The 14,194-nt window shown below is 42.4% G+C and overlaps 1 protein-coding gene across 1 annotated transcript in view; it reads right to left on the bottom strand.

Moving 5' to 3' along the window:
- The window catches only part of LOC126419598 (peripheral-type benzodiazepine receptor-associated protein 1-like), an 843,217-nt gene that overhangs the window by 795,691 nt on the left and 33,332 nt on the right, over window positions 1-14,194 (bottom strand). The window lies entirely within an intron of this gene.

Raw genomic sequence — 14,194 nt, 5'->3', positions numbered from 1 at the left:
TGGCGCTAATCAAAACCGTAGCCGTGGCGAGTCTGGTGCACCGCCAGGCATAGATGACAGAGGTGAACAACGGCTGCAGAAGTGTGTACGGACGAAGAGACGTGAACTGTTGAGCAACTGACCACCCAGACGAACCAATGGGCTGCCTAACCTATTGTGTCTCCTCAACTACCGTTCAGAGAACGTTGCTGCATACGGGCCTTCGCAAAAACGCGCCTGGTTCATGCACCGATCTTACCTGATGTTCATCAGCGACGTATGCTGGTATTTGCTCTCCAGTAACGCAACCGAATGGCCATAGAGTGGCGACAGGTGACTATTTATAATGATTAATGTATTATGCTGCATCGGACAAATGGTTGTTGGCGTGGACTGTGTGACACGTATGAAAGCAAACACCTAACAACAATCCTTCGAAAGGGCCCCAGCCAGAGGAAAGAGCGTTATGGTCTGGGGAATGTTTTCGAGGCATTCCCTGCATGAACTCGTCACTCTGAAGGGCACCAAGGAGCATCACAAGTATACATCTATCCTTGGGGACCATCTCCACCCCTACGTGCAGTTCGTTTTACTAGGTACAATGACATCTACCAGTGGGACAATGCAACGTGTCACACAGTTTGCAGTGTACGTGCGTGGTTAAAACATTTGCTCCTCTGGCCATCAAACTCCCTGGATTTAAACCCAGTGCACGGCAAAACGGCGCTATCCAAAACCGGAGCCGAGGCGAGTCTGATGCACCACCGGCCATAGATGACAAAGGTGAACGACGGCTGCAGAAGTGTTGGGAGCACCTATATCGAATTCTTCGCACTATAGATCCTCAACCGAGAAAACATTCGCAGCCAGCAACGACACTGTCGGTATCTTCCAGAACGTAGCGGTCCGCGCTGCAAAAGGCGTCATTTAGGCTTTTGACAGGTGATCACGTTAATGTGACTGGACAATGCAGATTGCTTTATCAATTAGACTACCAACAGACATTCGAGAGAAGAGCCACTGCATATGATAGCTTGATGATTGTCGTAACGAGGCAATGTACAATGCGAGTAACGTACAGTGCATCTCTGAATTCCGAAGGGCAGGAAGAATATTAGAGTTTACAGTCAGACTGACGACAAGATCATTACAGACGTAGCACAAGCACGGGGTGAGCAAAAATGGAGAAGGAAATCGGGAGCTTCCATTTCGAAGAAACCACCTTCATATTGGCATTGATTGATTGATTGAGAGGAAAACACGAAAAACTTGCTATGGATACCTGGACAGCGATGGGATGGGACTCATCCAGAATGTGAGAACAACGACCTTGTGTGAATTTGACCGCCCACTTCTTACCCGTTCAAAACGAAACTGTAGACGTCTCACCATGTTATGAGTCGTGTTGGGAATGTGATATGTAATGATGAAAGCAACTGTTTGACATTGGTGTCACTGTGGCGAAAGAACATCTTATGTGTAAAGGCACAACCATTCACTTCGTAATGACAGAAATCAAGGTTCGTAAACTTAGAAATAAGAATAATAAGTTTTCTGGATAGCTGTTATGTTAACAACTACCATTTAGATTTCTCTGTCTTAAGAGTACAACATAATTAAGAAAAGTCTTCACCAGACGCGTTTATCTTTGAGTGAAAAGTATTTTGCATAATTAATGCGTTTTTACATTTAGGTAATTACATACATTTTTGCTAGAGTAATTGAGATGTAAAAACGCCTTATGCCTGTAAAATATTTACAGCATCACCATTGGTGATGTTTTACCAGTGCAGCTAAATTTGCCTACTGAACAACATTTTGAATTTGTTTAAGACAGGAAAAGCCAGATACTACTAATTATCTTTAAATGCGAAAATTTTAGGTTAGGCTTTACTGTGACTTTTATTGACATTAAATGAAACAACAAGTTTACTGTTAACAGTCACTGTTTATTTATCTCCACGATGCGTTTCAAAGGTTATATACAATTGCAAGACATCAGATACGTTGGATCAGGCCCCAAGAGAGTCTTGCATGTGTATTTTCTTGAATCTGATGGCAAAGTTTAATGTGAAGATGTAACCGAGCTAGTTCAAAAGACAGAAAGAAAAAATCCAAACGTAAAAACAGGTATTGGACCGCTTACAGAGTGTAAGTTATCTAGACCACCCCAAAAAACCTTTTTCCCAGAAGGAAAATAAAAAAAAGTATCAAGCATATTTTTTTTAGCAGCCACAAGCACATTAATCAGCACGATTACCTTCCTTGTAACTTTGTTCGTTACGAAGATACGAACAGCAGTGTTCTTTTTCCAATAGTATTCTATATTTTTTATTCGTTATTCTACTCTCTCTCTTCAAGACCTGTTCAAAAATACATCACAGTGTATGTGTAAACACGACGTTATTAAAAACGTAACACAAAAATTGTTTTTGACTCTCCTTTTCTAACACACAGCGCGGGTTTCCTGGGCAATGTCCACCTGCAGGCGTTAACAGTAAACAAATGGAAAGACAAGGAAAATGCACTCCGTTCATTCAGTCAATGGTCTTCTGATGAAGGTTTGTGTAAATACAGAGAACTACAACTGAGATAATGTAGACGTGCTACTCATCCATGGAGAAAGTGCAAGTACTACAGTACTGAACGACATTGATCCGTATTATAAATAAGAAAACCTTATTGCAATTGCTATCGTTCTGATTAATGTTCTCGAAAGATTCTCTAAGATTCTCTTTGCTTCGTTGTTGTACGTTGTGCTCACATAAAACTTTAACTGAAGACGGTAATCTGAATAACCGGCGTGCGCTATCCTTGGCTTCCATTCGTTTACTGCTAACTCCAGCATCCGGACGAGAGCACTGTGTGCAGGTGCAGAGGAGAGTCAAAGTTAGTTTTGAGTTACCTTTTTAATAACGCCATTTTCCCATGAATGGTACAATCTGAATGTTTTGGAGAAAGTGTATTAACGGATAAGAAATACCGAGTTCTATTTAAAAAAGACGTATGTAACGAACACTGTTACAAGAAAGGCTATGATGTTCGCTAATGCGTCTCTGGCGGCTAAACAACATCTGTTTGATACAAATTTTATTTTGTTTCTTGACAAAAGTTATTTGTTTCGCAAAAAAAGTATACCGCGCTGAGATTTCAACAACAAAACTACCCAAACTCGGTCACTTGAAGAGAAATGAGGACTACCCTTACTCTGTTTCGACAATGAAATGCCAAAGGCACCGTTGACGATCGACCAATGTCATAGAAGCATAAAACGATTTCTGATGCCTACATACTGGATTATAGTACAGCGACTCGCAGAGGTTCAATGTTGGATACAATTAACGTATGGCAGCGAAACTTGGTTCATATTTTAATACGTGAATTGAGAACCGATTTACGCTGAAAACAATTAGTTCCAGTTTCGGCCACCAGGTGCAAATCTGGGTCTTTACAGCATCTCGTCGACGTCTCTGTTGCTCATATTGAACAAATTGTGTAACCGGCGGATAATAATATCAACATTATACCTTTCTTGCTGGTTTGGACATTGCTGCCCACATCCCACTCCAATATCCATTACATATGGAAACATTTCTATTCTTTTTTCTTGTATTCACAGCGTCAAATTTACACCTGGTGGCCAAAATTAGAACTAATTTTTTCCCGCGTAAATCGGTTCCGCATTAACGTATGTAAATGTCTACCAAGTTTTGCTGCCATATGATAATTAAAGACCACACTGGGCCTCTGAGAATAGCTGTACTTTAATTATAACTACCTGTTATAAATACATAACCAAACTGGATGAATCTGGATCATTACTGCTTTCGATTCTGTGTAACGAATATCATTCTAAAACAATAAAAAGTTTCGTCATACAAAATATTTATAACAATAATTCAAATCAAAACTTATCAAAACGGGAATAAGACAAGAAGGTGGGCTGTCTACATTACTTTTCACCAGAGTCCTTGAGAAAGTGATACAAGCATTGCGCAAACAGAAATCATTCCTCAAAATTTGCCAGCCAATGACTTTAGGCAGACGCAAGTTATCTACACTTTCCGTAGCATTTGTAGACTAGCAATATTAACTCGCGATATTTCTTCAGCTGAAATCAGGTTGAATTGTAGAAAGAAATTGGAGAAAAAGCCTGTCTCCAGATATCTTTTAAAAAGATAGACTACACGGCCTGCAACAAAGAAGAACCAAAATTCATGGAGACGAACTAAAGAAAAATTAAACGGGTTCCAGAACTTAAATACCTCTATGAACTCATTCAGGAAAGTGGAACTGAAGTAAAAACAAATGAAATTAGATGCTAATAGATGGAAACTGCATACCAATTTACCCAAAATATCTACAACAAGGAATGTATCTCACAGTACACGGAACTAAGACATTACAATATAGTAATTAAACCAGAATGCGTCTATGGATCAGAAACACTTATTTTGAACAGGAAAAAAGACACTGAAAATACTGGGAAAAAGAAACGCAAAGTCTTAAGACAAATTCTAGACCCAAAACTTGCAGACGAACAATAGTCACAAGCAATCAGGAAATCAACCACTACACAAATATCCATAGCGAAATTTAAAAAAGCACGAAAAGTTTCTATGGACGCATTAAAAGAATGAAGGCAGACAGAATTAAAAAACGAATAGCCGGTTTTTTGTCGGTAGGGCCAAAGCCGACATGGACACGTGAAATAGGTTGGTGAGTTCAAAGCTGATCTTAAATATTTCAAGAACTGCCCCAGAAGAAGTCCAAAACCGTGAAATTATCAGGTACAAAATTCACCAATGGCAAGTTGACCAAGAGGAAAAACAAAAGGAAAAAAGACTGGAACAACATGGTCTGAAGAGAGGAAGGAGGTCCACATCAAGAAAATTAAATATATATGGCCACATAGGAAGGAAAATGCCCACATCTAAGTGCTTTGCGTAGTTCTAATGGCCTTACTCGTAAATAATAAAGAATAAATTAAAGCACACATAATTTGCCACGGACTTTAATCTACTTCTCCACATACTCTTTGAACACGGATTTGTTCTGTCTTCACACCATCTTAAAAAGATCATCGTATCGTGTGGCTGCATGGAAATCAACCAGTCCACGACAGCAACCTGGAGATCAAAGAGCCCACCAATAGAATTTGCCAAGTTTTACCATTTAAATGTCCTTTCATCGTTATAACCGACAGTCAAGTGCTCTTCCGGCATCAGGAGACAAGTAGTAAGAAGCACCTGATTACTAAAAATGACTCAATGTCTGGTGTAAGCGATTCGATCTGACGCCAATTCGGAGGCTTGTGTGTCAGTGCCACTGTTTATTTGATAATGTAGCTTCCCATTGGGCTCGAAAAACTGAATGGATCTCGTTCCAGACCTTCAAACTGCAGAAAATTCTGAGGCGGTGACTGGGAATCGAAACCACGACCTCCTCCACGATAGCAGCTTTGACGCTGACCACTAAATCGTAAAGATGGTCCAAAGAACATTATAGGTCTGTGATGAGCGTCACATTGATAAACATTATACGCTTTCTGAAACATGATCATGCATCGCACTGAAAAGGATCTGGGATTGTATCTTGTTGGCTTATCTAATGATGCTGTTTAAAAGAGGTTGTTATTCTATGAGCGTCAATAAGGTAAAGATACTGGACTCAGTCAAATTAGCACATACTTTAAGGAAGTTTTACTAATTTAGTTATTTCGTTAAGGATCAACACGGGTCAGAAAAGACCACTCACCTGAATTACAGCTCACTTTTTCACACATAATAACTTGCGAGTAGTAGGCATAACTGAACAGGTGAATTCCGTTTCAACAGTTCTCTGAAAAAAATATTCGATACGGTACCATATTGTGAACAGATAACCAAAATGAACTTGTGTGAAATACACTGTTTGATCAAAACTGCCCGAGCACCAAAATATAACACGGTATTGACCATTAGATATCGCGAGAGGCAGACACGTCGATATAAATAAGGCGGAAAGTCTTGTGTTGTCAGCAGAAAAGCGACACCGGCAGAACGGGTCGGTAAGAGGAGCTTGTTGACTCCGAACTTGGACTAGTCGTTGGATGTCATCTGAACAGCATAACCCTTAGGGACATTTCAGACTTTTTAAAGCTGCCAAGATCGACTGTTGGTGATGTGACTGCGAACTGGGAAGGCGAAGAAGAACCACACTAAAACAAGACCAGGCAGATATCACGTACAGACGGAGAGGAGCCGTCGAGCGTTGCAGAGGATGTGAGTCAAAGTATTACCAGTAGTCCAGTTAGCACAATGACTGCGCATAGGGAGTTAAAAAGAGTGTGGTACAGTAGTCGATCAGCTGCTCATAAACCACACGTTCAATATTAAGTGACACTGAAGGTGGCGTAAACAGCTTTCCGTTGGGCATTGGATGAATGGAAATGAATGATTTGGAACGAGGAATCGTGGTATATCGTGTGGCAATCTGTTGGGCTGGTTTGAGTTTGGCGAATGGCCATCGTGTGAACGTCGACTTCCCTACGAACACCAGCGTCCAATATCACTAGCTTTTCTGGTTTCCCCTCTTGAGAAAGAAAGGGCTACCTTTCCCCCCAAAGCCGTGCATGCACTTCATTGGAAGTATCTCCAGTAGAGTTCAAGTGGTGAACAGACCGCGTATCAATGTCCACTACCCGGCATCTGGAATATTCGACTGATTGAATCAAATACGAAACACTGAAGCTAAATTTCCACCAGATCTGGAAGTAATATACGGTGAGCTGTATACAACCGTAATAGGAATAGATAGTAATCTCAGTATACAAAGCGATTTTTTAAGACAGAGTCTGCATGTGGGGCGACAGGTAAATAATCGAAATTATCGTTACCTCGTTATGACAATTATGAAAAGACACTTAAACTGTCCGTGCGTGCTTTACACCTACCTTCGCCATTTACAAGAGCCTGAAAACTATTTTCGTGGTCGGCGAGATAGCGATGGAGAACATACTGACCATAATTCCCAGTCTGCAAGCCCCATTACTCTTTGCGCTCACTGAAAGAAAATGTTCCTGCCTGCTGCTTACTCAGAGGGGTCTAGAACTATGACTATAAATAAAAGTTGTGATTTTTAACTGCTTCATATATTCAGCAAACGTTCACACACACAAAATATAATAATATCCCTAATAATAATAATAATAATAATAATAATAATATCCCTATCGGAAAAAAGCAATATTAATAGTTCAGAGGCGACCTCTACAGGAAGTTCCAAGTAAAATGGTCTATCGCTCGAGCTTCCAATCACCAAAAGTTAATTGCTCGCCTTAAAAGTGGAAACCAATCTCGCCACTTGCCACACGATTTTGTCAACACTACGGACGGCATAGAAACAGTTACTTCCGTGAAATCTAAGCGATCCAGGTCGGTGTACAGTCCTCGGGAGTTCACTTTCTACTTTTACCAAATTGCTTTTGGTAGCTGTCTGACTGTGACATAATCTGAGGTACAGCGCACGCAGGCGTTTGACTGACATGGGCAGGTTGATACCTCGGTCTCCACTTCTCTGCTTCCCCGGCAGAAACAATTTTCTATTCCGCCAAACGGAACGTCTGCTATCAACCGCCTTACGCACAAGTAGCAGCATCTAAATGGCACCTTTCTTGCACATTAATTAAAAACTCTGCCGGCTAGAATTCTTAGAATGGAGCCCCCAGTAGAACATGACCTCTGAACTACGTCTTTAAGATTCCTTGTAATGATTTTAATTGACAAAATAGTCTTGAAACTTGGTACAGACATATTATTTCCTGAATGTAATCGAATGCTGTAATTTGAACTTTTTATTACAAATGCAGATGATACTTAATTAATCAGGAAAAAGAACACTTTAGTTTCAAATTTAGTTTTTAGTAAATAACTTGAAAACTAATAGAGGTAGCTATTGGTGTCGCAGATGTAACGTTTTTATATCAAACCGACGTTAAATACCAATTTTCATCTTTATGAGTCTAATATTTAGGGCCTTTAATATTTCGTAAAAACGTCTATTTTGACCAAAGTATTGCTGTGATCAAGTTGAGTTTTGTAAGTTATAATTGTGACAAACCCTTGCATATTCTGACCCATTGTGGCCTATCGGTTCTAGGCGCTACAGTCTGGAACTGCGCGACCGCTACGGTCGCAGGTTCGAATCCTGCCTCGAGCATGGATGTGTGTGATGTCCTTATGTTTAAGTAGTTATAAGTTCAGAAGTTAAGTCCTACAGTGCTCAGAGCCATTTGAACCATTCTGACCCATTTTTAGCCTTCTAATTTTGTTATTTAGCCCCATATATTTTTCTTAAAATCGTATATTTTTCCTTATATATTCATTTGATCATTCTGAGACTTTACAATGTTAACATTAATACACTGAAGCATATCGTGATGAAGTTAGGAAAAGTCATTTTACTTTGTAACTCTGAAATTATTCGCAGGTGGTCGTGTTATCTATAGTAACCATAACAACTATTTACATGGCGGCTCTCTGTAAATGTGGATAAATGCAGCATATCTCGCGTAGGTATCATGTGAATAATATGAGAGTGGGGAAGACATTTACGCAGGCACAAGGTCATTTTTTTCCTTTGTTCTACACAAGACTGGAATACGACATGGTGTGACCAATATTAGCACGAAGTACCCTACACCATGCACTTGATACCAGCTTGTGGAGAATGCTGAAAATTTACTTCACGCACTACTACGCTTCTTGAGTAGCAAACTACCAAATTGACTTAGCAGAAACTTCACAAACACAGACTTCGAACGCTGCTGAAGAAATAATTAAGCGTTCTAACAGGGTAAACAATCATCCAACCAACGATGAATTACTTTCGTAAGATCACTAAACTGACTGTCACTTCACAAAACTGTGTTCAACGGCAGCAGCGTACGTCTAAACACGGTATGCGGCATGCAGAGTGTGAGAAAAACATACCGACAAATTTCGAAGAGTTGTAGAGGACATTATGAGAAATAAATTAAGGACAGGAACATGTCTGCCACCCTAAGGCGCTACAGCCGGTGAGGATAACGGGAGAAACGCATGGTGCTAGGCCAACCTTCCGGCAGGAAATATCAGTTGTAACTCTAGCACCTGTGCCATCACTGTAATTAGTGATTTCTACAGTGTTGTTGTGAACGTACTAGACGTCGTCTACCGTACCGAATACTGTCAAGTCCAATTCGAGGAGTTCGCTGTGTGGCCAGCGCTGTTTCTTCACCAATGTCCGAAGCATGCATTTGTAAAGCGACTGCTAAGCCAATCTTGCCGTTTTCTATTCAAGCCACAGTAGACTGCTGGAGCATAATGGAGCGGAAAGTAAATTGCTATTCATTACAAGGTCAGCCACAGGGGCCGTTAACTAGCTTGACAAATTTTGCTTAAAGTTAGATGAGAGAAAAGCAGAATGGTATTACAATGTCTGGCAAATTGTGTAGCGTTGATACTTTTGACTTAACCAATTATGCTTGAACGTCCTGCGCACAGATTCTTACAGCCCGCTTTAACCAATGACGATACACATTTTACTGACAGCACCATGACCACCAACAACACTACTCTAGCAGTTGTTGCTTCATCCTGTGGGAGGTGTCAATTTTACCAGGAACCATGAAGAATGTACTATGTAAGTTGAAGGTGAAGGTGGAGAGGGAGAAACGAAAGGAAAGGGTAAGGAAATAGTGATGTCAGCTGCTGTTGCGTCAAACCACTGCACCAGCTGGACACAGCGTTTATCCCGGGCGACCTACATTCATAATTGCGATAAACACTGTGTCGGCTGGCTCAATGATTTAACAAATGGTTCAAATGGCTCTAAGCACTATGGGACTTAACATCTGAGGTGATCAGTCCCCTAGAACTTAGAACTACTTAAACCTAACTAACCTAAGGACATCACACACATCCATGCCCGAGGCAGGATTCGAACCTGCGACCGTAGCGGTAGCGCGGTTCCAGACTGAAGCGCCTAGAACCACTCGGCCGTCTCAGTTATTTAACACAACTGCCTAGTAAACATGAGATCCTGTGTCCCAATTCCTGTCTGGCACACATTTTCCCTCGTCACCGCTGATCCTGAATAAGGTCCAGATCCAGCTGAAATCAGTAGTTCCGTCCTTTTCCTTTCATTTTACACCCTCCACCTTCAACATACATAATGCTGCGGATTCCGCGTGGTGTGAGACACATCGCATTCATATAGTATAATATATAAAGACTGGTATGCTGACATCTTTTCTTTCCTCTGTATGTCCATCTTTTTAGCGTTGGTTGCGGGACTCGGCTGATCGATAGAAGATGTCAAATTAAACACCTTTCAGCCGTCAATTTTCAACCAGTTTCAGCGTTTTACTACGCCATCTTCAGACCCCTGACTGACGCGTAGGAATAATCTACCACGCTTGTGAGAGGCGGCAGGTGATGGTTGAACTGGTCACTGCAACAAATATCTACTAAAAAAATGTTCAAATGTGTGTGAAATCTTATGGGACTTAACTGATATGGTCATCAGTCCCTAAGCTTATAAACTACTTAACCTAAATTATCCGAAGGACAAACACACACACCCAAGCCCGACGGAGGACTCGAACCTCCGCCGGGACTAGCCGCAAAGTCCAAATATCTACTATCACTATTTCTGGTCTCTGTTTTGATCACAAACGTGGTAGATTATTCCTCCAAGTCGGTCAGGGGCCTGAAAATGGCGTAGAAAACGCTGAAACTGGTAGCCCAATAAAATGAGGTTGAAAATTGACGGCTGAAAGGCGTTTAATTTGTCATTTTCTTTTCTTTCTTTCTGCAAAGATTGTTATATTGACAGTCAGTCATATTGTTGTAACATTCAGCTGTAATTTGTTTTTCACTAGCATTCATATCTCATTTATATTTCACAAGATAGGGTTCATCACGGGGACCTTTCCACCAGGTCCTGACGAAAACCTTCCAATAAGACTTGGAAACCATGATGAGTGAGCTTTCGCTCCGAAATATACGATCTGAAATATAGATAGTTAACGAACTCTTACTCATAAAGTACGAGTAAGAACGAAATTTTAAGACGAGTAAAAAAGGCCAGAGTGAATTAAAATGCGTACACTGACCTTCTGGATGTAACTGTTAGTAATGTTGTTTGTGTGCAGCGGCGGTATCTGGCACTTACGCGAGGCGACAGTCCGTGGTATGGCCGCGTTGCCTTTCACTCTCCACTTCCCCCCCCCCCCCCCCCCCGCCCCCCACCCGTGCCATTCTTCCGCAAGCTGTCCAACACCCATCACCCTCAGACGAGATTGGCTATCGAGCGCCTGCGTCCGGAGCTGGCTAACGATCCATCACGCAGTCTGCCTGCCACTGAAGCCACTCGCATCTGCCCACCCGTTTCTTTCATTTTCGCTGTTTCTCCAGAGACTCGGTGCGCGCAGGTTTGCCCGGCGCAGTAGGCCCATGGGAACGTGAAATATGTCATGATTGTTTAAATCAGCGCCACACCAAAATACGAGTAATGGGATATAAAAAAAGCTGTGCGAGGATTGACGTTTCCTTAGAACGGAAGAAGTGGCGTGATAAGTTGGCTGAAGTATTAGGCGTACCCCAGGCAAGTTTCCTGGGACCGTTGCTGTTCGTGTTGTATATTAATGATGTGGCATACAGTACTGATAATATACACATCAAAAAAAGTTTTGCATCACCTCGGTTCCGAGAGTTCCGGAACGTGTACAGAAATTTGGAATAGAGATCAACATAAACATAATTTCCGCTCTTTGACTGCTCATGAAAACCAAACATTGCATGTTGTAACATCATACAGCGAGACCTTCAGAGGTGGTGGTCCAAACTGCTGTAGACACCGGTACCTCTAATATCCAGTAGCCGCGCGGCATTAGCCGAGCGGTCTAGGGCGCTGCTGTCTTGGACTGTGCGGATGGTCCCGGCGGAGGTTCGAGTCCTCCCTCGGGCATGGGTGTGTGTGTTTGTCCTTAGGATAATTTAGGTTAAGTAGTGTGTAAGCTTAGGGACTGATGACCTTAGCAGTTAAGTCCCATAAGATTTCACACACCTTTGAACATTTGAAATACCCAGTAGCACGTCGTCTTACATTGATGCATGCCTGTATTCGTCGTGGCATACTGTCCACAAGTTCATCAAGGCACTGTTGGTCCAGATTGTCCCATTCCTCAACAGCGAATCGGCATAGATCCCTCAGAGTGGTTGGTGGGTCACGTCGTCCATAAACAGCCCTTTTCAATCAATCCCAGGCATGTTCGATAGGGTACATGACTGGAGAACATGCTGGCCACTCTAATCGAGCGATGTCGTTATCCTGAAGGAAGTCATTCACAAGATGTGCACGACGGGGGCGCGAATTGTCGTCCATGAATACGAATGCCTCGCCAATATGCTGCCGATATCGTTCCACTATCGGTAGGAGGATGGCATTCACGTATCGTACAGCCGTTACGGCGCATTCCATGACCACCAGCAGTGTACGTCGGCCCCACGTAATGCCACCCCGTAACATCAGGGAACCTCCACCTTGCTGGACTGTGTGTCTAAGGGGTTCAGCCTGACCGGATTGCCTCCAAACATTTCTCCGACGATTGTCTGGTTGAAGGCATATGCGACACTCATCGGTGAAGAGAAAGTGATGCCAATCCTGAGCGGTCCATTCGGCATGTCGTTGGGCCCATCTATACCACGCTGCAAGGTGTCGCGGTTGCAAAAATGGACCTCGCCATGGACGTCGGGAATGAAGTTGCGCATCATGCAGCCTATTGCACACAGTTTGAGTTGTAACACGAAGGCCTGTGGCTGCACGAAAAGCATTATTCAACATGGTGGCGTTGCTGTCAGGGTTCCTCCGAGTCACAATCCGTAGGTAGCGGTCATCCACTGTAGTAGTCGCCCTTGGGCGGCCTGAACGAGGCATGTCATCGACAGTTCCTGTCTCTCTGTATCTCCTCCATGTCTTCCCTTGTTGAGAGCCCTTCCTGGCACAAAATAATGCGATCGAACCGCGGTATTGACCGTCTACGCATGGCTGAACTACAGACAACACGAGCCGTGTACCTCCTTCCTGGTGGAATGACTGGAACTGGTCGGCTGTCGCACACCCTCCGTCTAATAGGCGCTGCTCAAGCATGGTTCTTTACATCTTTGGGTGGGTTTAGTGACATCTCTGAACAGTCAAAGGTACCGTGTCTGTCATACAATATCCACAGTCAATGTCTATCTTCAGGAGTTCTGGGAACCGGGGTGATGCAAAACTTTTTTTTGATGTGAGTATATAACCTGTCGCACCGCATACATTTCTGAAATGAAACAAAATGTGAAAAATGCAACTGGCAGGGGGCACCAACGTAAGGGGCTCACAGTATGGGCAGGAGTGCACAACCCCTACAAGTTAACAAACATCATTTTCATTACAAAGTTACGTTTTTTTTAAATGGTAGATGTATATTTTTTCTACCGGAATGAAAACTAGAAGTGCAATTAGTGAAGACAGGCTTGGTTTCACTACTCTAAGCCTTATATCTTCTGGAATACTTAGACTTTAATTAATGCGATCGGTGCCACAGTTCCTGCCGTAATGCTGGTTGCCTGGACTGTCCTGAAGCCTGCTGTAGGCAACTATTGCTCTGCGCATTACGGCAGAAACTATCCTTTAAAGTCTACGTATTTCAGAAGACGAGGTTTAGATCAGTGAAGATAAGTCCGCTGTTACGCTAGGTTTCACTTCCATAGAAAAAAATATATAAATGTCCCTTTTAAGAAACCTAACTTTGTGTTGAAAGTGGTGACTGTTTACATGTGAGAACTGTGCAATTCTGTCTACTCTGTGGGACCCTGGCATCCTAGAGCAAACGCATTTTTCCCATTTTGTTTCGGTTCGGAAATACTGGAGGCCTGAGAAGTAGTAGACAAATCGATAAGATGTACCGTTGCCTATTTAATTAGTGCTGGCGTTAGCCAATCAGGCCTTTACTCATGCAAGTTTTCTAGTTAAGAAATGCAGTTCGGAAGCGAAAAACTTAAGGTATTTGAGCAAAAGCCTCGTTTGTTCGGTTTGAGGAAACCAAACGAAGAAAATGTTTGGCAACACTGTGTCTGGCAGTTCAGTTGAATTTGGGCATGCAACGACTCCAGTGGCTAAGTACAATACTGATGAAATCGGAAACAGTACA

This window comes from Schistocerca serialis, chromosome 9 (genome assembly GCF_023864345.2).
Source record: "Schistocerca serialis cubense isolate TAMUIC-IGC-003099 chromosome 9, iqSchSeri2.2, whole genome shotgun sequence".
In the NCBI taxonomy this organism is placed as follows: Eukaryota; Metazoa; Arthropoda; class Insecta; order Orthoptera; family Acrididae; genus Schistocerca; species Schistocerca serialis.
Note: the sequence above shows the minus strand (reverse complement) of the source record. Positions and strands in the feature narration are given on the sequence as shown.